The sequence below is a fragment of the Coregonus clupeaformis genome, chromosome 33 (assembly GCF_020615455.1).
Source record: "Coregonus clupeaformis isolate EN_2021a chromosome 33, ASM2061545v1, whole genome shotgun sequence".
Lineage (NCBI taxonomy): Eukaryota > Metazoa > Chordata > Actinopteri > Salmoniformes > Salmonidae > Coregonus > Coregonus clupeaformis.
In genome coordinates, this window is record NC_059224.1 from 30,394,302 (window position 1) to 30,417,171 (window position 22,870).

At 42.3% G+C, this 22,870-nt stretch overlaps 2 pseudogenes; both read left to right on the plus strand.

The window, feature by feature from the left end:
* Positions 1-967: 967 nt before the first annotated feature.
* Positions 968-1,993, plus strand: LOC121549162 (annotated as a pseudogene).
* Positions 1,994-19,652: 17,659 nt separating this feature from the next.
* On the plus strand, positions 19,653-20,679 carry LOC121549163 (annotated as a pseudogene).
* The last annotated feature ends 2,191 nt before the right edge of the window (positions 20,680-22,870 follow it).

A 22,870-nucleotide genomic window follows, 5' to 3' on the forward strand; every position in this document is an offset into this window, starting at 1 on the left:
AGCTGCTTGGGCACTGGTTGCTTGGACACAAGAGCTGAGCAATGATGTCTCGTTAAAATGTCTCTGTGTTCTGTGTAATCTACTACCATGTCAGAAATACAAATAATTCATGACCAAGGTGCATTTGGATCACCAATATTTGGAAGGAGGAGGAGGTTACTGTAGGTATTATAACCCTATCAACTATTTATCTTACGTGTAACCACAAGTCTGGTCTTGACGGGGTAGTGCTGGATTCATTCCTTGTTGCCGAAATTCTGCGCTGTAGCGAGCTTAAAATGTAAAGGTAATTCCCGATAATGCCGAGAATGGAACATTGCCTTTAAATGTAAATTGGGCTGCAATGCGGAACTTCTGCGATATGGATTGAATCCAGCCCCATAACTCAAATTATTGTAGCAATTTAGGCAAAAAGAGTCAAATGTGTAATAAACTAACTGATTGGATGGCCTTGTGGCCGATGAAAGAGACTATCATATCCCCTTGAAGGGAGCGGTTACAAATATGAAATAATCAACTTTAGTGCTCTGCTACAGATTTTTTATGTAGAGTTGAATGTAGTAATGTCTGATTGGTCAACATTATATTGTGATCATCATTATGGTAATAGACTATAGGTACAAAAGTAAAGTTCACATCTGTATCACATTACGACCAGAGAAAAGGGATTCACATGTGATACATCACCATCTGCATGGCTGAGAAGTAAGGTATGCTGTATTGAACAGAAAAATGTACTTAACCATCTTTTGAAATGGCAAAACACTTTCCTTTCGGTATTTGTGGAAATATTTCCAATGAATAAACAACAGTAAAGTACCTTTTAATACATTTTATTAAGTGACAAAAATACAGCATTTGAATTTTTTTCATTAAATCATCCAGCATAATGTAATAATTTCCAACTAATATTCTGTAATTGATGTTTACATTTTTTATTTCAGAAAAGATTCTTTCAATCACGACCATGGAACCAGGAATCAGTCTCAGCAAGGCTGATATTGTTGAGAATATACTTCTATGTTTTGAATCAGTGAATGGGTCTTGCAAAAGATCAATCTTTCCTCCAACAATACGAGTATTACTTTATCTCTTCCTTGGCTCAATGTCTGTTCTCACAGTGTGTGGCAACCTTCTTGTAATCATCCCCATCATTCACTTCAAACAGCTCCACACCCCAACCAACTACCTCATCCTCTCTCTGGCTGTGTCAGACCTCCTCTTGGGGGCTTTAGTGATGCCTCCCAGAATGGTATATTCAGTGGAAAGCTGCTGGTATTTTGGAGATTTATTCTGTAAAATCCAAACCAGCACTGATGTTATGTTGTGCAATACATCCATTCTTCATTTGTGTTTTATTTCTATTGACCGGTATTATGCAGTGTGTCACCCTCTCCTTTATAGAACTAAAATAACTTTTCACGTTGTTCTGATTATGATGTTGGTCACCTGAACTGTTTCTGGCATAGTAGGGTTTTGTATGATATTTCTGGAGTTCATTATTTGGGGCATTGAGGATATTTACTATAAAAATATTGCACGTGAGGGAGTATGTATTTTGTTTCAAAACAAAGCATTGAGTACTGCGTCTTCAGTGCTCTCATTCTACATCCCAGGAGTAGGGATGCTTAGCGTCTACCTAAAGATCTTCCTTATAGCACGGAGACAGGCACGCTCAATTCAGAGTACAACCAATCAGAACTCTGTAGGCAAATCACAGAGGAAGGCCACCAAAACACTTGCTGTCATTATGGGGGTATTTCTATCATTCTGGACACCCTTTTTTGTCGTCAACTGTATTGATCCTTTTATTAGTTACTCTACCCCACCCGTTTTGTTTGAAACACTTATATGGATTGCCTATTTGAATTCAACTATTAATCCCATGGTGTATGCATTCTTTTACAGTTGGTTCAGGAGGGCGTTTAGAATGATCATTTCTGGTAAAATATTTCAACCTGACTCTTCAGAAATACAATTGTTTTCAGAATAAATACAGTGAGCTCCAAAAGTACTGAGAGAGTGACACATTTGTTGTTGTTTTGACTCTGTACTCCAGCACTTTGAAATGATACAATGACTATGAGGTTAAAGTGCAGACTGACAGATTTAATTTGAGGGTATTTTAATCCATATTGGGTGAATTGTTTAGAAATTACAGCACTTTTTGTACATAGTCCCCCCATTTTAGGGGACCAAAAGTATTAGGGCTAATTCACTTATATGTGTATTAAAGTCCCACTAAGCCCAAAATAGATGGAATGGCTTATCACTGCAGAATGCTGTGGTAGCCATGCTGGTTAAGTGTGCCTTGAATTCTAAATTAATCACAGACAGTGTCACCAGCAAAGTACCCCCAAACCATAACACCTCCTCCTCCATCCTTTACGGTGGGAAATACACATGCAGAGATCATCGGTTCACCCACACGCGTCTCACAAAGACACAGCGGTTGGAACCAAAAATCTTCAATTTGGAATCCAGACCAAAGGACAACTTTCCACCAGTCTAATGTCCATTGCTTGTGTTTCTTGGCCCAAGCAAGTCTCTTCTTCTTATTGGTGTCCTTTAGTAGTGGTTTCATTGCAGCAATTTGACCATGAAGGCCTGATTCACACAGTCTCCTCTGAACAGTTTTATGTTGAGATGTGTCTGTTACTTGAACTGTGAAGCATTTATTTGGGCTGCAATTTCTGAGGCTGGTAACTCTAATGAACTAATCCTCTGCAGCAGAGGTAACTCTGGGTCTTCCATTCCTGTGGCGGTCCTCATGAGAGCCAGTTTCATCATGGCCCTTGATGGTTTTTGCGACTGCACTTGAAGAAACTTTCAAAGTTCTTGAAATGTTCCATATTGACTGAAATTCATGTCTTAAAGTAATGATGATTTGAGCTGTTCTTGCCATAATATGGACTTGGTCTTTTACCAAATAGGGCTGTCTTCTGTATACCACCCCTACCTTGTCACAACACAACTGTTTGGCTGAAACGCATTAAGAAGGTAAGAAATTCCACAAATTAACTTTTAAGAAGGAACACCTGTTAATTGAAATGCATTCCAGGTGACTACCTCATGAAGCTGGTTGAGAGAATGCCAAGAGTGTGCAAATCTGTCATCAAGGCAAAGGGTGGCTATTTGAAGAATCTCAAATATAAAATATATTGTGATTTGTTTAACACTTTTTTGGTTACTACATGATTCCATATGTGTTATTTCATAGTTTTGATGTCTTCACTATTATTCTACAATGTAGAAAATAGTAAAAAATCAAGAAAAACCCTTGAATAAGTAGGTGTACTAAAACTTTTGACCGGTAGTGCATATTTTTTATTCAAGAGCACAAAAAGAACATGTGCAGAACATACAATAAATAACTCAGCATTCTGTTCATAAGAGCATAATGAGGTTCACATACCAATATGAAGGCCGGTTTACCCCATACATTAAAACTGCATGTATAAATACATTTTAATTTACTCGTTTTGTGCTGTCCAGTGGCACCACAAGTGGGCATTTGATTTGCGAACTCATCAAGTGTGATATTGTGCTACAGAAATAGTGCAGGGCATGCCCACTGAAATAAAGGGCAACTACACTCAAAAATCTAAGTTTCTTAGATTTTTCCCAGACCTCAAAAGTCGTCCCCTGATGTGGTTTAAGCATTGTTGTGAACACAATTGAATATGATTTACAAAGCCTTTATTGAGTGGTGCTTATGCCACCCTTTATAAAACACATGTTTATGTCATAATTGACATTGGTGGTTATGCCACACAGTTATGCCACATTTATGAACCCTTTATAGAGCATGACATATGGTTATAGATGATTTATGACACATTTATGTTGCTGTCTCTGCCTGGCCGGTTCCTGTCTCTCCATTGGGATTCTCTGCCTCTGACCTTATTACGGGGGCTGAGTCACTGGCTTACTGGTGCTTTCCATGCCGTCCCTAGGAGAGGTGCATCACTTGAGTGGGTTGAGTCATTGACGTGATCTTCCTGTCCGGTTTGTCGCTCTCTCGGGCTCGTGCAGTGGAGGAGATCTTCGTGGGCTATACTCAGCCTTGTCTCAGGGTAGTAGGTTGGTGGTCTGTTGATATCCCTCTAGTGGTGTGGGGTCTGTGCTTTGGCAAAGGGGGTGGGGTTATATCCTGCCTGGTTGGCCCTGTCCGGGGTTATCGTCGGACGTGGGCCACAGTGTCTCCCGACCCCCCCTGTCTCAGCCTCAAGTATCTATGCTGTAATAGTCTATGTGCCGAGGGGCTAGGATCAGTCTGTTATATCTGGTGTTATTCTCCTGTCTTATCCAGTGTCCTGTGTGAATTTAAGTATGCTCCCTCTAATTCTCTCTCTCGCCCTCTCTCCCTCCCATCCCGGAGGACCTGAGCCCTAGGACCATGCCTCAGGACTACCTGGCCTGATGAATCCTGGCTGCCCCCAGTCCACCTGGTCGTGCTGCTGCTCCAGTTTCCATTCTTCTGCCTGTGGCTATGGAATCCTGACCTGTTCACCGGACGTGCTACCTTGTCACAGACCTGCTGATTTCAACTCTCTCTCTCTACCGCACCTGCTATTTCAACCTCTAAATGCCCGGCTATGAAAAGCCAAGTGACATTTATTCCTGATGTACTGACCTGTTGCAACATCTACAACCACTGTGATTATTATTTGACCCTGCTGGTCATCTATGAACGTTTGAACATCTTGGAGAAAAATCTGGCCTTAATGGCCATGTACTGTTATAATCTCCACCCGGCACAGCCAGAAGGGACTGGCCACCCCTCAGAGCCTGGTTCCTCTCTAGGTTTCTGCCTTTCTAGGGAGTTTTTCCTAGCCACCGTGCTTCTACATCTGCATTGCTTGCTGTTTGGGGTTTTAGGCTGGGTTTCTGTATAACACTTTGTGACATCTGCTGATGTAAAAAGGGCTTTATAAATAACATTTGATTGATTGATTGATTTATGAAGCCTTTCTAAACTGCAAATCATTTTTGTTTTTTTTACCCTTATTTTACCAGGTAAGTTGACTGAGAACACATTCTCATTTACAGCAACGACCTGGGGAATAATTATCGGAGGGGCGGGGAGATGAATGAGCCAATTGGAAGCTGGGGATGATTAGGTGGCCATGATGAGGAATTTAACCAGGGCACCAGGGTTAACACTCCTACTCTTACGATATGTGCCATGGGATCTTTAGTGACCACAGAGAGTCAAGACACCCGTTTAACGTCCCATCCGAAAGACGGCACCCTACACAGGGCAATGTCCCCAATCCCTGCCCTGGGGCATTGGGATATTTTTTTAGACCAGAGGAAAGAGTGCCTCCTACTGGCCATCCAACACCATTTCCAGCAGCATCTGGTTTCCAATCCAGGGACCGACCAGGACCAACCCTGCTTAGCTTCAGAGTCAAGCCAGCAGTGGGATGTTTTAATGTGATCTTATTTGAAGTTAATGTGATAACATGTGACAACATGCAAAGCAACAAGTGATAACATGAAACTACACATACGTGATCACATGTGAAGAGTTCCAAAAACACATTTTCACATGATTTCACATGTGAAATTTAATGTGAAATTGGGATTTTCCACGTGAAATCATGTGTTTTTCTGTAAGGGACAGTCCCACCCAGATATTATATACTGCCAAAAACAAACAATCTGTGAGTAATGCAAGATCCTTTCAGAATTGTTATTTTAGTTGAGCTGTCCTCAGTGGTGCTGTAAGGAGACATTTGAATCCTGCTCTGCCCACCCGCTGAATCCCGCTATGCGCTGTGGATCTATGATTTCTGATTTCTACACCTGGAATCTTTCACCTAGTACAGACTTTGATGACAGTTATATTTTCTCCTCAGTCATCTCTCTGTACATGTTTGCTAACTCTGTGTTCCTGGGTATTAGTCAGTCTGTTTTCAGACCAAGGGCAGTTGATATTTGGCTCAAAGCCCAACAGGCTGTGTAAGGTCATTGAAGTTGTGATTGATTATGATTAATAATCTTCATCTAAAAATGTAATCAAACACCATATGTGTGCTTTCTGTTTTACAAATGAGGCATATTATTTTAATCTATTTATTCATCTATTTATTTATGGTCAGTTCTTGCATTTGTAGCTCAGTCTATGAATTGAAGAGTGGTTATATTTCTCTAGCCCCATTCCTCAGCTGTTTACCAAAACAAAAGGCGGGGTCACCTCTGTTGTTTTTTAAATCCCAGATTGCTTCTTTAAAGTTGCATTATCAGAGAGCCTAATCAAAATGAGTACAAACTGCCAAACATGACATCACCCCTATTGTTTATCTTCAATAGTGGCTAGACACCTCTGGGAATGGGATCATCATTAAAGGTGTTAACAGAGCCCTGTGGATCCTCCATTTGTCCACGTTTACCAGAATCAACATGCTCATCTGATGCATTGAAGTGGTTACCATGGGCACCTCAAAGCACAGGTCATTAAGGTCATATACTCAGTACATGAAGTGACCTACCTCTTCTGTACTAGTGTGGTTTTTAAATCAGCTTTATGCAAAATAATGTAAAATCTTCTAATTACGACACACTGCAGGAATTTTACCAATGTTTATGTACATGCTTGGTCATCATCACAGTTAACAGTTACATTCTCAAAATACACAGGGAAGTATTCCAGTTTTTGATTGGTTGTGTCTGAACATTGAAAGACAGTTGTCATGGTTAATTTTTTTGCTTCCAGAAGTCAATCATCCAGAAGTCAGTTTGTCAATCAATGTCAATGCATTTGTCAGAAAGCTCCTGTAGGGGATACATAAGCAGCATGGAAAGACATTATTGTAGTTAGTGTACAAACAGATAGAGTTACAGCCATTACATCACAGGACCTGTAAAGCAGGGGTTTGTGGGATGGCCTGAGTAGCTCAGCTGGTAGAGCACGGCGCTTGTAACGCCAAGGTAGTGGGTTCGGTCCCCGGGACCACCCATACACAAAAATGTATGCACGCACGACTGTAAGTCGCTTTGGATAAAAGTGTCTACCAAATGGCATATTATTATTATTATTATTATAAGGCGCTGCAGACTCACTGATGTACAACTCACTTTGCAGTCCAAAACACTCATTAAAAGGCACAATCTGTAGATGTCCTCTTGCTCAATTGTTATTTCAATTAAGGATGCAGTATACCCATTGATTGCTGAAGAATGAAGGGCTAGATTCATTCCGTAGTTGCGGTACGGCGCGATAGAAATGTAAAGGCAATGTTCCCGCGGTAACGGAGACTGCATACACGGTAAGCGCTGCATATGTCGACTCAACGATGGTGGTCCTCTGTAGCGCAATTGGTAGAGCATGGCGCTTGTAACGCCCGGGTAGTGGGTTAGATCCCCGGGACCACCCATACGTAAAAATATATGCACGCATGACTGTAAGTCGCGTTGGATAAAAGCGTCTGCTAAATGGCATATGATTATATGTCAGCTCAATTAGAAATTACATTTAATATGCTCTATAGAGCAGATCTTCAGTGTTATGGATGGAATTGAGACGAAAATGTGTGATCTTTGCTTAATGCTTGATTCCTATTTCAGATTTAACCCTCCTGTTGTCCTGGGGTCATTCTGACCCCAAATTAAATCTTTTGCCGACAAAATATGTTTTTTATTCATCAATTGGTCTGAAAATAACGGTAGTTGTTTAATACTATGCTCTTTATGATTCAAACAAATTTGAAGTAATTTGATTGAATTATGGGTGTTTTACTAAATGTAATAACTTCTGTTGTCCTCTGGGGTCAAAAAGACCCCCCAGCACAAAGTTTACATACTGCTTGGCAAAACATATTTGATCATGTTTCTTTGATGTGTGGGGTCAAGCAATGGTTATGACAACAAAAAAAAAAAAGTATTTTCTCACAGGTGTTTGGGCATTTCACATTTTAGTCTGAGAGAGACAGGCAGCACAATGAGGAGGCAGAAGTTTTATAATGCACAGGAGGCTTGCAAGATAATTTTTGAAATAAAAGAAAATAATGACCAGGAGGACAATGCTGCACATAATGAGGATGAATCAACTGATGAAGAGGGTTCAGGGTCAGAAGAGGAGGAACATAATGATGAGGTGATAGATCCAACATACAGACAGCATGCTACTTCTTCCTCCGAAGATTCCCCCACATCTCCTGCTGCAGAAATGGAAGATGATTATGAATATAAGGAAATGGATGAATGTGATGATGACGTAGAATCTGAAGCTGGTATGGAAGAAGTGTCAGAATTGGAGCACTGCACCTATTATGATGAAGAATCAACAGATGAGGTAGAATCTGAAGTTGAAATGGAAGAAGTGTCAGAAGTGGAGGACATCATCTATTATGATGAAGACGAAGAATCAACAGATGAGGTAGAATCTGAGGAAGAGGACCCAGCTGAGATGGAAGAATATTTCCAGTCAAAGGATGAAACATTGATCTGGTCTTCCATCCCTTCCAGTGATCGACGACGCATGTTGACAGCAGAGAGAGATACAAGCCACCATGGTCCAACTGCATATGCAAGGTCTCGGATTGATGACATAAAGTCCACTTTTGACCTGTTTCTGCCAAAGCCTATTGAAGACGCAGTGCTGAGCATGACAAACAAGGAGGGGCAACGCGTTTATGGCAACAAGTGGAGAAAGATGGATCAAATGGATTTGCAGGCATATGTGGGTGTGTTGATTCTTGCTGGCGTGTACCAATCTAGTAAGGAAGCTACATCTAGTTTATGGCATGCCGAGTCTGGTAGGACAATTTTCCGTGCTACCATGACACTCAAGATGTTTCATAAAATCTCAAGAGTGATTAGATTTGATGATAAAGCCACAAGAGAAAATCGCCGTGCACGAGACAAACTTGCTCCCATTCGAGATGTATGGGACAAGTGGGTGTCTCTCCTGCCGTTGATGTACGATCCAGGTACTGATGTGACTGTGGATGAGCGCCTGGTCCCCTTCAGAGGTCGCTGTCCATTCAAACAGTACATCCCGAGTAAACCAGGGAAATATGGGATAAAAATATGGGTAGCATGCGATGCCAGGTCTAGCTATGCATGGAACATGCAGGTATACACTGGCAAACCGGCTGGTGCGCAGTCAGAAAAAAATCAGGGCATGAGAGTTGTCCTTGACATGACAGAAGGTCTCCGGGGGAAAACAATCACCTGTGACAACTTTTTTACTTCACATGCTCTTGGCTTGCAGCTGCTGAAAAGAAAGCTGTACATGGTGGGAACAGTACGGAGGAATAAGCCTGAGCTTCCCCCTGCTCTGGTGTCAAAAAGGACCGGGCACGGTTCTCACCGAAGTTTGCCTTCACCGAGACCCATGCTCTAGTGTCATATCACCCCAAAAAACAGAAAAATGTTCTTCTGATGAGCACTCTGCATCGGGATGCTGCTGTGAGCAACAGGGATGACAAAAGGCCCAAAATCATTGAAGATTACAATCACAACAAAGGTGGTGTTGATAACCTTGACAAAGTTACCAGTGTGTACACGTGCAAAAGAATGACAGCCCGTTGGCCACTCGTTGTCTTCTACAACATTCTCGACGTGTCTGCATACAACTCTTTTGTCCTATGGTCTGAAATCAAGCCAGCCTGGAATCAGGGAAAGTACAACAAGAGAAGGCTCTTCATGGAGGAGCTTGGGCGACAACTGGTGATACCTCACATCAAGCGACGCAAGGTTATTCCCCGCACGTCAGCCGCTGTCAAATTGGTTAAGGAGATCCAGCAGGTCTCCTCCAGCTCTACCTCTGCAGCAGCTCCCCTCTCCCAGTTCCCTCATGCCGACCAGCCCTTCCTCGCCCATTACCCAAAAGGAGTAGGTGCAAATTCTGCCCTCGCCGAAGTGATTTCAAAACATCCAAAATGTGCCAAAATGCAATGCATACATCTGCAAAGATCACGCCATTACTACCTGCCTCGCATGCAACTGAGGGCTCATTCAGACTAAAAAGTTAGGTTTTGAAGTTGAAAATGTTTTGGAAATGAATTATAACGTGTTATATGTCAGGTAATAAGTTGGAATAAAGTTGACTGAAAAGTTGAAACAGAGAAGTGATTGTAAATGTATACTGTATGCTTTATAAACAGTCAAACCAGGCGGGGTCATTTTTGACCCCAGAGGACAAAAGGTGTGATTATGGGCTGTCATTAATAAAAATAAAATGATTCAAAAACAGCATCCTCACTAAACTTTTACAAATACCACTCAGTGATAAGTCAAATAGTCAAAATAATAATAGGTCAAAATAATTCATAGTTTCATTGTATTTTTACTTAAAAACAGGGTATACTTTTATGTAAACAAGGTCTATTGGCTCTAAATTCCAAAACAAATGAAAAAAATTCTAGTAATGGGTTGAACAGAAGTAAGACTAAAGATGTAACACAGAATTGATTGAAAATGTATACTGTATGCTTTATAAACAGTCAAACCAGGCGGGGTCATTTTTGACCCCAGAGGACAAAAGGCGTAAGGCATTTGGGGAGGACAACACGAGGAGATAATATTGCATTGTTACATTGCTCATTGTTTATTACAACTGGGCCCATGATTGATGAATATCTGTTGCCAACTGAATCATGTGGACTCATCAGACACAGTGAACAACGTACAGTAGGAGTCTTACCTGACTAATCGTCTGATTTCTCCCGAGTGGCGCAGTGGTCTAAGGCACTGCATCGCTGTGATCCTGGTTCGAATCCAGGCTCTGTCGTAGCCGGCCGCGACCGGGAGACCCATGGGGCGGCGCACAATTGGCCCAGGGTAGGGGAGGGAATGGCCGGCAGGGATGTAGCTCAGTTGGTAGAGCATGGTGTTTGCAACGCCAGGGTTGTGGGTTCGATTCCCACGGGGGGCCAGTATGAAAAAAATAATGTATGCACTGACTAACTGTAAGTCGCTCTGTATAAGAGCGTCTGCTAAATGACTCAAATGTAACATTTCATTGGCTGTGGAGCAGCCAGAATATTAAACAGTTCAAAAATGATGTTGTGACCAGGGGGTGTCCTTTAATGGTATCCCATATATGTTAATGCTAAAGCAGCCCACTGGATTCCGTGAAAATGCAATACCTAGCGTTGGGGTGAGTAGCTACTTGAAGTGTAGTGGAATCCAATGGATTGCGTTAGCATTAGCTAGCCTAGCATGCTGACGAAAAAAGCAGTTGAATTAAAAAAGATAAATATTTCAATCTTCTCAATTTTCCACATCGGATAATGGGACAATTAGGAGTACAGCGACACCTTTCATCAGTGGATTGAGGTATGTTTTGAAGCCACATCCTGCATTAGTCACCGGGGTGCTAATCTCATTCCCAGACACTTCCGCCCAAATGCGCGAATAGTCTGGTGCACCAATACGTCAAACTTGGCCTTTTTTAGCCAATACAGAAATACAGGGAGAAACTGCAGGCGCATAGGCATTGGTTTAATCATCTTAATCTACCAACCAATCATCTCCCACAACACCTTCTCCCTAACCCTCCCCCGTACGCTAGCACACCGCAAGCACAGAGCCACGGCTCGCAGTCGTGTGATTCGCTAAAATTAAATGATGACAAATACTTTACTCAGTAAAGTCAATCCCATAGAATTCTATGGTCACTCCCACTAAAACCAACTTTGAATCGTTGATGTACCAGGTTTACATAAATTGTGCGCAATAGCCTGGGGACGAGGTTACCGGGGTGCAAACATAATGGCTTAACATGGTTGGCTAGGTTACTTTCTAAATGTAATCAGTTACAGTTACTAGTTATCTATAAAAAAATGTAATCAGTAACGTAACTTTTGGATTACCCAAACTAAGCAATGTAATCGGATTACTTTCAGTTACATTTAGAACACTTTCACCTCAAGAGGCATTAGAATAAATGCATTTGGTGTGTTATCATAGTGGTGTCTGACTTGTGGTCACTCGCTCAAGTGGAACTTGCGCCTTGTCATAATGTATTGTTTCGCAAACATCCTTTCTGAATTTAAAAGTAATCCAATAAGTATCTGTAGTCCGATTACAATATTTTAGCTGGTAACGTAACTGATTATAGTTATTTTTTTGTAATCAGATTACCTGTTACTGATTACATGTAATCAGTTACTCCCCAACCCTGTGTCTTAGCATCGTTTCGACTTGAAGGGAGATGTACTTACTGCTGAACCCGGCTCAAATGGACAAATATCGGCTAGTGATTAGCTCTACCTTGAATGTCTCTTTGTTTTGTTTTTAGTGATCGATATCTCATCCCAATAAGCAAAATGACGTTGAAAAGACGTCTAAAATATGTACTTTTCCAGACTTTAAAGTTAAGTTCATATTATGTTCTGAATCAAAAGTGAAAATACGTTTTTCCGGACGTTGAAATCAGGTTCATTTTTGGTTCTGAATGAAAGTCGAATAGACATTTGTGACTCGTTTCAGGAAACTAGGCGTATGTCGCGTGTCACTACTTCACAGTAAAGTCATTTGAACGTAAACTTTTTTTTCAAAATCAAAATGCGTTTTTTGGCAGAAATGCAATCTGGAACATTTGAACTTTCATGTGCCTTAATAACAAACTTGTATGCCATCTGTAAATATGAATAGCCACAGAAAAAGACAGCAACCTTCCCGCTAGCCATGGTTGGCTGAGAGAATGTGTGGGCTGGACATGCCGAGAGATGAGTTCGGATTGGTCTGTCATGTACCACGCTTCTGTCTAATTGAACTGGTCAGTATGTGTAGATAATCCTGTCTAACGCGGCTTTTAACAATATATATCGCTTAGTAGAACTGCATAAGTGTTGCTCTCCACTTTCTGGAGGACTGAGTTTTGAAATCAGTGGAATTAGAGTATGATAGCTAAGGAGATGGAGAAAACACCTGTCTCTGGATTATATCTTCAAACTAAGGACAACCATGGCACCCAGGGTATTGGGTTCGATCCCCGGGACCACCCATACGTAAAAATGTATGCACACATGACTGTAAGTCGCTTTGGATAAAAGCGTCTGCTAAATGGCATATTATTATATTATTATTATATTATTTCCAGATATTACACGTTTCTAATTTGGTCAGAAAGTCGTTTTCATTTCAAGTTAAAGTGTACTGTTAGCTAGCTAGCTAACATTAGCTGTCTGGCTCGCTCGCTAGCTAACGTTACGTGTATAATCTGTGTAATAATATTATTCGTATCTCAGAGCCATTTGCTTTGCTATTTATAGCCTAATGTTAGCTAGCTAACATTGAGCCTGATTGGTTAGCTACCTGCAGATTAATGCAGGGTAGTAACGTCATTAGTTGGGATTATGGTTAATTGTTTAGCTAGCTAGCTACTTGTCTTAACAAAAGACTCCACTGTGCAAGTACCCATTTTGTTAGAAATTGCGTAATTCAAATCTGGTATTGGAATAAGAGAAAACATAATCAAGAGATATTCAATCCAAGCTAAATTTATTATATGCAAAATGTATGTATGATAAGTATGTTGGTTCGTATACGGGCTCACTGAAATACCACGCAGGGCAGACATGAATCACAGCTGGTTATGTGAAACAATTTATATCAGTATAGTACAAACCTTCTATGCTTATCATTAATGCATTCCTTCTAAGCTATTCATCACATACAGATCCAATTATGAGAAAATAGAACCCCACAATTTCAATAGGGCGAGTAAAATGGTCAGAGTGAGCTGTTCTCTCATTTGTGTCTGGAAGTAGCTAGCAAGGTAGCCAACATTAGCCAGTTAGCTTGGGTGCTTGACTGCTGTTGTTAGGTCAGCTAGCTAACGTTATGTGTATGATCTGTGTAGTAATATTATTCGTATCTCAGAGCCATTTGCTTTGCTAGTTATAACCTAATGTTAGCTAGCTAACATTGAACCTGGTTTGTTAGCTACCTGCAGATTCATGCAGGGTAGTAACGTCATGAGTTGGGATTATGGTTCATTGTTTAGCTAGCTAGCTTGCTACATGTCGTAACAAAAGACTCCGCTATGCAAGTAACCATGTTAATGATGTAACTGCGACAACTGTTGATAGACGTAGCTGGTAAATTCGCAGAATAACTGACGAATTTACGAACGCTCAACATCCGTTGAATATGGCCGGCGTCAGTAAACGTTGGCAAAAAAGCGTAAATTGTTGCCTGCAGCACAGTTGCAGTCACCAACGCTCTGGATAACATAAAATTAGCCTAACCAGCTCTGCTTGGGCGAGTAAAATGGTCGGAGTGAGCAAGCTAGCCAATGTTAGCCAGTTAGCTTGGGTGCTTGTCTGCTGTTGTTAGGACAGAACACCCGGATCAACCCTTAAAGAAATGGGTGGGGCTAAAGCTTAAGAGGGTGTGAACGATGCTGAATGGGTGTAGACAAAGAGAGGTGTCCAGTAGGTGTACCAAACATTCAAAGGCCATTTTCTCAAAAGTGAGGTTACAAGTTTATCAACTTTCAAAGCAGAATTACTTTCCCATTGTTCCTCAACTCTAGTGTATGATATACAATTATCAAGCTCTGTGTCTCTACTTTTATCCAATGTAAAAAACACAATTTCAAATTTTAAGCTGGTCGGTCACATTTACAAGCATAGAAAATATGTATTTTTTGGTCATTTATTATATGGCCAAATTTCAACTGCTCATACGTTCTCAATGAAGTAAGCATTATATCACAATTACTTTTAAATCCATTTAAAATAGGAGCCAAATTGAAAGATTGCAACATGTAATATATATTATTGCTCCCATCTGTCACATGCACTTATTTTAGCTTTTTCAAAAGCTTCGAAACTGGCAGTGATGATGTTCAAAGTGTTCCAACCTACAGCATTAACCAACAGACCACTTAAACTAAACTGAATAAAAATATAAACGCAACATGTAAAGTGCTGGTCCCATGTTTCAAGAACTTAAATAAAAGTTCCCAGAAATGTTCCACAAGCACAAAACACTTATTTCGCTAAAATTTTAAACACACATTTGTTTACATCCCTGTTAGTGAACATTTCTCCTTAGGTGGATGGATTATCTTGGTAGACAAGTGTGGCATATCAAGAAGCTGATTAAACAGCATGATCATTACACAGGTGCACCTTGTGCTGGGGACAATAAAAGGCCACTCTAAAATGTGCAGTTTTGTCACACAACACAATGCCACAGATGTCTCAAGTTTTGAGTAAGCGTGCAATTTGCATGCTGACTGCAGGAATGTCCACCAGAGCTGTTGCCAGCGAATTGAATGTTAATTTATCCTCCATAAGCCGCCTCCTACGTCGTTTTAGAGAATTTGGCTGTACTTCCAACCGGCCTCACAACCGCAGACCACGTGTAACCACGCCAGCCCTCCACATCCGGCTTCTTCACCTGCGTGATTGTCTGAGACCAGCCACCCGGACAGCTGATGAAACTCGGGGTTTGCGCGACCAAAGAATTTCTGCCAAACTGTCAGAAACCGCCTCATGGAAGCTCATCTGCGTACTCGTCATCCTCATCAGGATCTTGACCTGAATGCAGTTCGGCGTCTTAACCGACTTCAGTGGGCAAATGTTCACCTTTGATGGCCACTGGCACGCTGGATAAATGTGCTCTTCACGGACGAATCCCAGTTTCAACTGTACTGAGCTAATGGCAGATGGCGTCGTTTGGGCGAGCGGTTTGCTGATGTCAACATTGTGAACAAAGTGCCCCATTGTGGTGGTGAGGTTATGGTATGAGCAGGCATAAGCTACGGGCAACGAATACAATTGCATATTATCGATGGCAATTTGAATGCACAGAGATACCGTGACAAGATCCTGAGGCCCATTGTCGTGCCATTCACCTCATGTTTCAGCATGATGATGCACGGCCCAATGTCGCAAGGATCTGTACACAATTCCTGGAAGCTGAAAATGTCCCAGTTCTTCCATGGCCTGCATACTCACCAGACATGTCACCCATTGAGCATGTTTGGGATGCTCTGAATAGACTTGTACGACAGCATGTTCAAGTTCCCGCCAATATCCAGCAACTTCACACAGCCATTGAAGAGGAGTGGGACAACATTCTACAGGCCACAAACAACAGCCTGATCAATATGTGAAGGAGATGTGCCGCACTGCATGAGGCAAATGGTGGTCACACCAGATACTAACTGGTTTTCTGTTCCATGCCCCTACTTTTTTTTTAAAGTTAACTGTGACAGATGCATATCTGTATTCCCAGTCATGTGAAATCTATAGATTAGGCCAAATGCATTTATTTAAATTGACTGATTTCCTTATATGAACTGCAACTCAGTAAAATCTTTAAACGCATGTTGCGTTTATAATTTAGTTTAGTTTACAATAACATTCTCAGTAACAGTTACAGAAATTATATTTTCTTGCTATGACTGATATGTTGTTGTCACGCCCTGACTCAGGGGACGTTTATTTGTTGAGTCAGGGCGTGTATATTCCGGGTTATGTTGTGTTTTTCTATGTTTAGTTCTAGATCGTTTAGATCTGTGTTGGCCAGGGTGGTTCCCAATCAGAGGCAGCTGTAGTTCGTTGTCTCTGATTGGGGACCATACTTAGGCAGCCTTTTGGCACCAGTCAGTTGTGGGATCTTGTTCTGTATATGTTTGTTTGGTGTAACCTTAAGACTTCACGTATCATTTGTTTGTTGTTTTGTCGTGTGTCTAATCGTTTAATAAAATGTACGCTTATCACGCTGCGCCTTGGTTCCACAAATCTTTAAACGATCGTGACAGAAGATCCCACCAACTAAGAACCAAGCAGCGTGTCCAGGAGCAGACAGCCTGGACCTGGGAGGAGATCCTGGACGGGAAGGGATCCTGGACTTGGGAGGAGACTGTGGAGGCGCTATAGAGAGGAGCAGCGGCAACGCAGAGGGTGCCGGCCGAGGAGGAAGCCCGAGAGACAGCCCCAAGATAATTTTTTGGGGGGGCTAAAAGGGTGGTTGGCGGAGCCTAGGGTTAGAGCAGAGCCAACTCCCCGTACTCATGCAAGGAAGCGTGTGACTGGGCAGGCTCCGTGTTATGCGGAGCCACGTACTGTGCCGCGAGTGTTCGGCACAGTCCTGTACGTCCTGTGCTAGCACCACGCACGTGTCGTGCGAAGATGGGCATTCAGCCAGGACGGGGTGTGCCGGCTCAACGCTCGTTGTCTCCAGTACGCCTCCTCGGTCCCGTATATCCTGCGCCGGTGCTACGTGCTGTATCACCAGTACGAGTGCACAGCCTCGTACGTCCTGTGCTAATGCCTCACACATATTGTGTGGAAGTAGGCATTCAGCCAGGACGGGTTGTGTCAGCTCTCCGCTCCAGACCTCCAGTCCGCCTCCACAGTCCGGTACGGCCCGTCCCTGCTCCCCGCACCAAGCCAGTGGTGCGTGTTCCCAGTCCGGCCCGGCCCGTTCCTGCTCCCCGCACCAAGCCAGTGGTGCGTGTTCCCAGTCTGGCCCGGCCCGTTCCTGCTCCCCGCACCAAGCCAGTGGTGCGTTTTCCCAGTCCAGCCCAGCCTGTTCCTGTCTCTCGCACCAAGCCTGTGGTGCGCGTCCCCAGCCCGGTCCGGCCTGTTCCTGTCCTTCGCGCCAAGCCAGTGGTGCGCGTCGCCAGCCCGGTCCGGCCTGTTCCTGCCCCTCGCACCAAGCCAGTGGTGCGCGTCGCCAGTCCGGTACGGCCCGCTCCTATTCCCCGCACCAAGCCAGTGGTGCGCGTCGTCAGCCCGGTCCGGCCCGGTCCTGCTCCCGCGCACTAGCCAGTGGTGCGGCGTCGTCAGCCCGGTCCGGCCCGTTCCTGCTCCCCGCACCAAGCCAATGGTGCGGCGTCGTCAGCCCGGTCCGCCCGTTCCTGCTCCCCGCACCAAGCCAGTGGTGCGCTGTCGTCAGCCCGGTCCGCCCGTTCCTGCTCCCGCGCAAGCCAGTGGTGCGTGACGTCAGCCCGGTCCGGCCCGTTCCTGCTCCCCGCACCAAGCCAGTGGTGCGCGTCGCCAGTCCGGTATGGCCCGTTCCTGCTCCCCGCACCAAGCCAGTGGTGCGCGTCGTTAGCCCGGTCCGGCTCGTTCCTGCTCCCCGCAACAAGCCAGTGGTGCGCGTCGTCAGCCCGGTCCGGCCCGTTCCTGTTCCCCGCACCAAGCCAATGGTGCGCGTCGTCAGCCCGGTCACGCCCGTTCCTGCTCCCCGCACCAAGCCAGTGGTGCGCGTCTTCAGCCCGGTCCGGCCCGTTCCTGCTCCCCGCACCAAGCCAGTCGTGCGTGTGTCCAGTCCGGCACGGCCCGTGCCTGTTCCACCGGTGCCTGAAAAAGATGTCCAAAAGACGTCGCCGTCTGTCCGTGTGTCGCCGTCGCCGTCGGTCCTAGGTTACCCAGGATCTAATGCCTCCTGCACCATGCCTCCTTTGCTTCAAATAAATTAGCTCCACACGCTAACTCACATGTTTATACTGTCTCTGGCACCATCTGTTTCAATTTTTCACCTGGTCTTCATTGCCATAGATCGATATGAGGCTGTGTACAATCTACTTCACTATTCCACCAAGATTACTATACCAATTGCATGGCTCATGGTTTTTGCCGGTTGGGCCATTGCTGCATTGTACTCGTATGGCATACTATCTTAAAAGGCAAATGTCAGTGACCTGGATAAATTCCTTGCATCCCATATACTGCCTGGGAAGTCAGAATATTTTATTTATTACATTGTGGGGCTCCATAGACACATTGATAGACTAAAATGACAGATGTGGTGTTTTGTGCTAGTGCACATAATTACATTACCCGACCTCCCCCAGTAAAACTAAATAGAACTGAATTGAAGCATTTGAGAAATATCTTTTGCACATTATACTGCTCTCAAAATGTGGCTGTTTCTTTTTGTGTAACAGTGTTTAACTAAAATCTGAATTTGAGTCCTTTATAAAATGGCATGATACTTGTCAAGGTTTAACAATTATCCTCAATGGTGCTGCTGAGGTGAGAGGTTACAACCATATGACATCATCAGCTTTAGTGCCCTGTAGAGTTGAATGTAGCGATGTCTGATTGGTCAAAAGGATATTGTAATCATCATTATGGTAATAGACTATGGGTACAAAAGCATGAGATTCAAGTTCCGATTTTTGTATCACATTGTGACCAGGGAAAAGGGATTCACATGTGATGCATCACCATCTGCATCGCTGAGAGGTAAGGTATGATGAAGCACCATGAAAACAATAATAATAATAATATGCCATTTAGCAGACGCTTTTTTCCAAAGCGACTTACAGTCATGCGTGCATACATTTTTGTGTATGGGTGGTCCCGGGGATCGAACCCACTACCTTGGCGTTACAAGCGCCGTGCTCTACCAGCTGAGCTACAGAGGACCGTCTTACTTGCTGAATTGGAAACACTTACATTGTATGTCACACCTTTTGAAATGGAAAAAACATGTCTCTGGGTATTTGTGAAAATATTTCATATGAATAAGCAACAATAATTTAATAAAATAAACTAAGTGACACTATACTGTGTCGAAAAACATAGCTTTTACATTTTAAATTAAACCATGCATAATGTAATTATTTCCAACTAATATTCTGTAATTGATCTTTAAATCTATAGTAATAAATAATGTGACAAATAATGTATATTTTTTATTTCAGATAAGATTCTTTCAACCCGACCATGGAACTAGGAATCAGTCTAAGCAAGGCTGATATTGTTGAGAATATACTTCTATGTTTTGAATCAGTGAATGGGTCTTGCAAAAGATCAATCTTTCCTCCAACAATACGAGTATTACTTTATCTCTTCCTTGGCTCAATGTCTGTTCTCACAGTGTGTGGCAACCTTCTTGTAATCATCCCCATCATTCACTTCAAACAGCTCCACACCCCCAACCAACTACCTCATCCTCTCTCTGGCTGTGTCAGACCTCCTCTTGGGGGCTTTAGTGATGCCTCCCAGAATGGTATATTCAGTGGAAAGCTGCTGGTATTTTGGAGATTTATTCTGTAAAATCCAAACCAGCATTGATGTTATGTTGTGCAATACATCCATTCTTAATTTGTGTTTTATTTCTATTGACCGGTATTATGCAGTGTGTCGCCCTCTCCTTTATAGAACTAAAATAACTGTTAACGTTGTTCTGATTATGATGCTGGTCACCTGGATTGGTTCTGCTATAGTAGTGTTTTGTATAGTATTTCTGGAGCTCAGTATTTGGGGCATGGAGGAGTTTTACTATAAATATGTTGCCTGTGAAGGAGGATGTATTTTGTTTCAAAACAAAGCATCGAGTACTGCGTCTTCAGTTCTCTCGTTCTACATCCCAGGAGTAGGGTTGCTTAGCATCTACCTAAAGATCTTCCTTATAGCACGGAGACAGGCACGCTCAATTCAGGGTACAACCAATCAGAACTCTGTAGGCAAATCACAGAGGAAGGCCACCAAAACACTTGCTATCATTATGGGGGTATTTCTATCATTATGGACACCCTTTTTTGTCGTCAACTGCATTGATCCTTTTATTAGTTACTCTACCCAACCCGTTTTGTTTGAAACACTTATATGGATTGCCTATTTGAATTCAACTATTAATCCCATGGTGTATGCATTCTTTTACAGTTGGTTCAGAAGGGCGTTTAGAATGATCATTTCTGGTAAAATATTTCAACCTGACTCTTCAGAAATACAATTGTTTTCAGAATAAATACAGTGAGCTCCAAAAGTATTGAGACAGTGACAATTTTGTTGTTGTTTTGGCTATGTACTCCAGCACTTTGGATTTGAAATGATACAATGACTATGAGGTTAAAGTGCAGACTGACAGATTTAATTTGAGGGTATTTTCATCCATATTGGGGGAATATTTAGAAATTACAGCACTTTTTGTGCATATTCCCCCCATTTTAGGGGACCAAAAGTATTGGGACGAATTCACTTATATGTGTATAAAAGTAGTAAAAAGTTAGGTTCTTGGTCTCATATTCATAGCACGCAATGACTACATCCAGCTTGTGACTGTACAAATTCTACCAATATAAATAAATGGTAAATAATGTATTGTGTAATTTTGAAGTCACTTTCACTGTAAATAAGAATATAATATGTTTCTAAATACTTCTACATTAATGTGGATGCTACCATGATTACGGACAATCCTGAATGATTCGTGAAAAATTATGAGTGAGAAAGTTACAGACGCACAAATATCATACCCCCAAGACATGCTAACCTCCCCTGTTATTGTAATGGTGAGAGGTTAGCATGTCTTGGGGGTATGATATTTGTGCGTCTGTAACTTTCTCACATCATTTTTCACGAATCATTCAGGATTATCCATAATCATGGTAGCATCCACATTAATGTAGAAGTGTTTAGAAACATATTCTATTCTTATTTACAATAAAAGTGACTCCAAAATGACACAATACCTTATTTACCACTCATTTCTATTGGGCACAAAATAATCTGAAACACAACTGAAAAAAACAGCAAATGCATCCACAAATTTGTAGAATCACAAGCAATGTAGTCATTGCGTGCTATGAATATGAGACCAAAAACCTAACTTTTTACTACATTAATACACATATAAGTGAATTTGTCCCCTAAAATGTGGGGACTATGTACAAAAAGTGCTGTAATTTCTAAACGGGTCACCCCATATGGATGAAAATACCCTCAAATTAAATCTGTCAGTGTGCACTTTAACCTCATATTCATTGTATCATTTCAAATCCAAAGTGCTGGAGTGCAGAGCCAAAACAACAAGAAATGTGTCACTGTCCCAATACTTTTGGAGCTCACTGTATGTCTAAAATCAGTACTGACAAAGAAGTGTGACAAATATGTGCCTTGCTCTCAGTTCTTTATTAAACCATATCAGACACAGGTGTGTAGTTTTAAAAAACAAGTACAATTCAGTTGGCCCCAAAACATTAAATCAACCCACGTCCACTAGTAGGAGTTAGCCTCTCCTCTCCCATATTTTTACATACATACATACATACATACATACATACATACATACATACATACATACACACATACACGCATACATACCTACAGTACATAGGGAGCAGAGACAGTAACACATCGCTAGTGGCCTCGAGTGGATGTAGTCATACAGATTTTTATAGGATCTCTGTGGATGTAGTATCCTTTCAGTTTTTTGATTCATTGTTTTGCAACTCCAGCTGATGAAATTATGTTGTCTAAATGGCATGGTGAAAACATGTTTGCACTTACGTGATATTATTGAAATAAAGATGATTTGTTTTGATAATGTGTAATGTTTTCTGTGTTACTGACTATTTTGCACATTTTAAAGTGGCCTTTTATTGTCCGCAGCACAAGGTGCGCCTGTGTAATGATCATGAAGTTTAGTCTAGTCAGTTTCTTGATATGCCACACCTGTCAGGTGGATATATTATCTTGGCAACGGAGGAATGCTCACTAACAGGGATGTTAACAAATTTGTGCACAGAATTTGAGTGAAATAAGCTTTTTGTGCGTATGGAAAATGTCTGGGATCTTTTATTTCAGCTCATGAAACATGGGACCAACACGTTACATGTTGCGTTTATATTTGTGTTCTGTATAGTTACTTTACACTTCTGTTAGCTATGCTGGTGAAACAAACTAGTTTTACTTGATTTGAGTTTGTTCTGCTTCTGACATCTGCCTCTTACTAACAAGTAGTAGAATTAGCCCATTCTTTGTCCCTAACAGTGAGAGACACATATGACAGATCCAACTCAATAATAGCCTCCTACTAGCATTCAAGTCTCCCCACCCGTCATCTGCAGCCAGTGGCCACTGCATGCAAGTCAGACGAGTGTGCTCATAGGGCAGGTGAATGGGACATTTACTAAGATTCAAGAGCTCATGAAATTAGC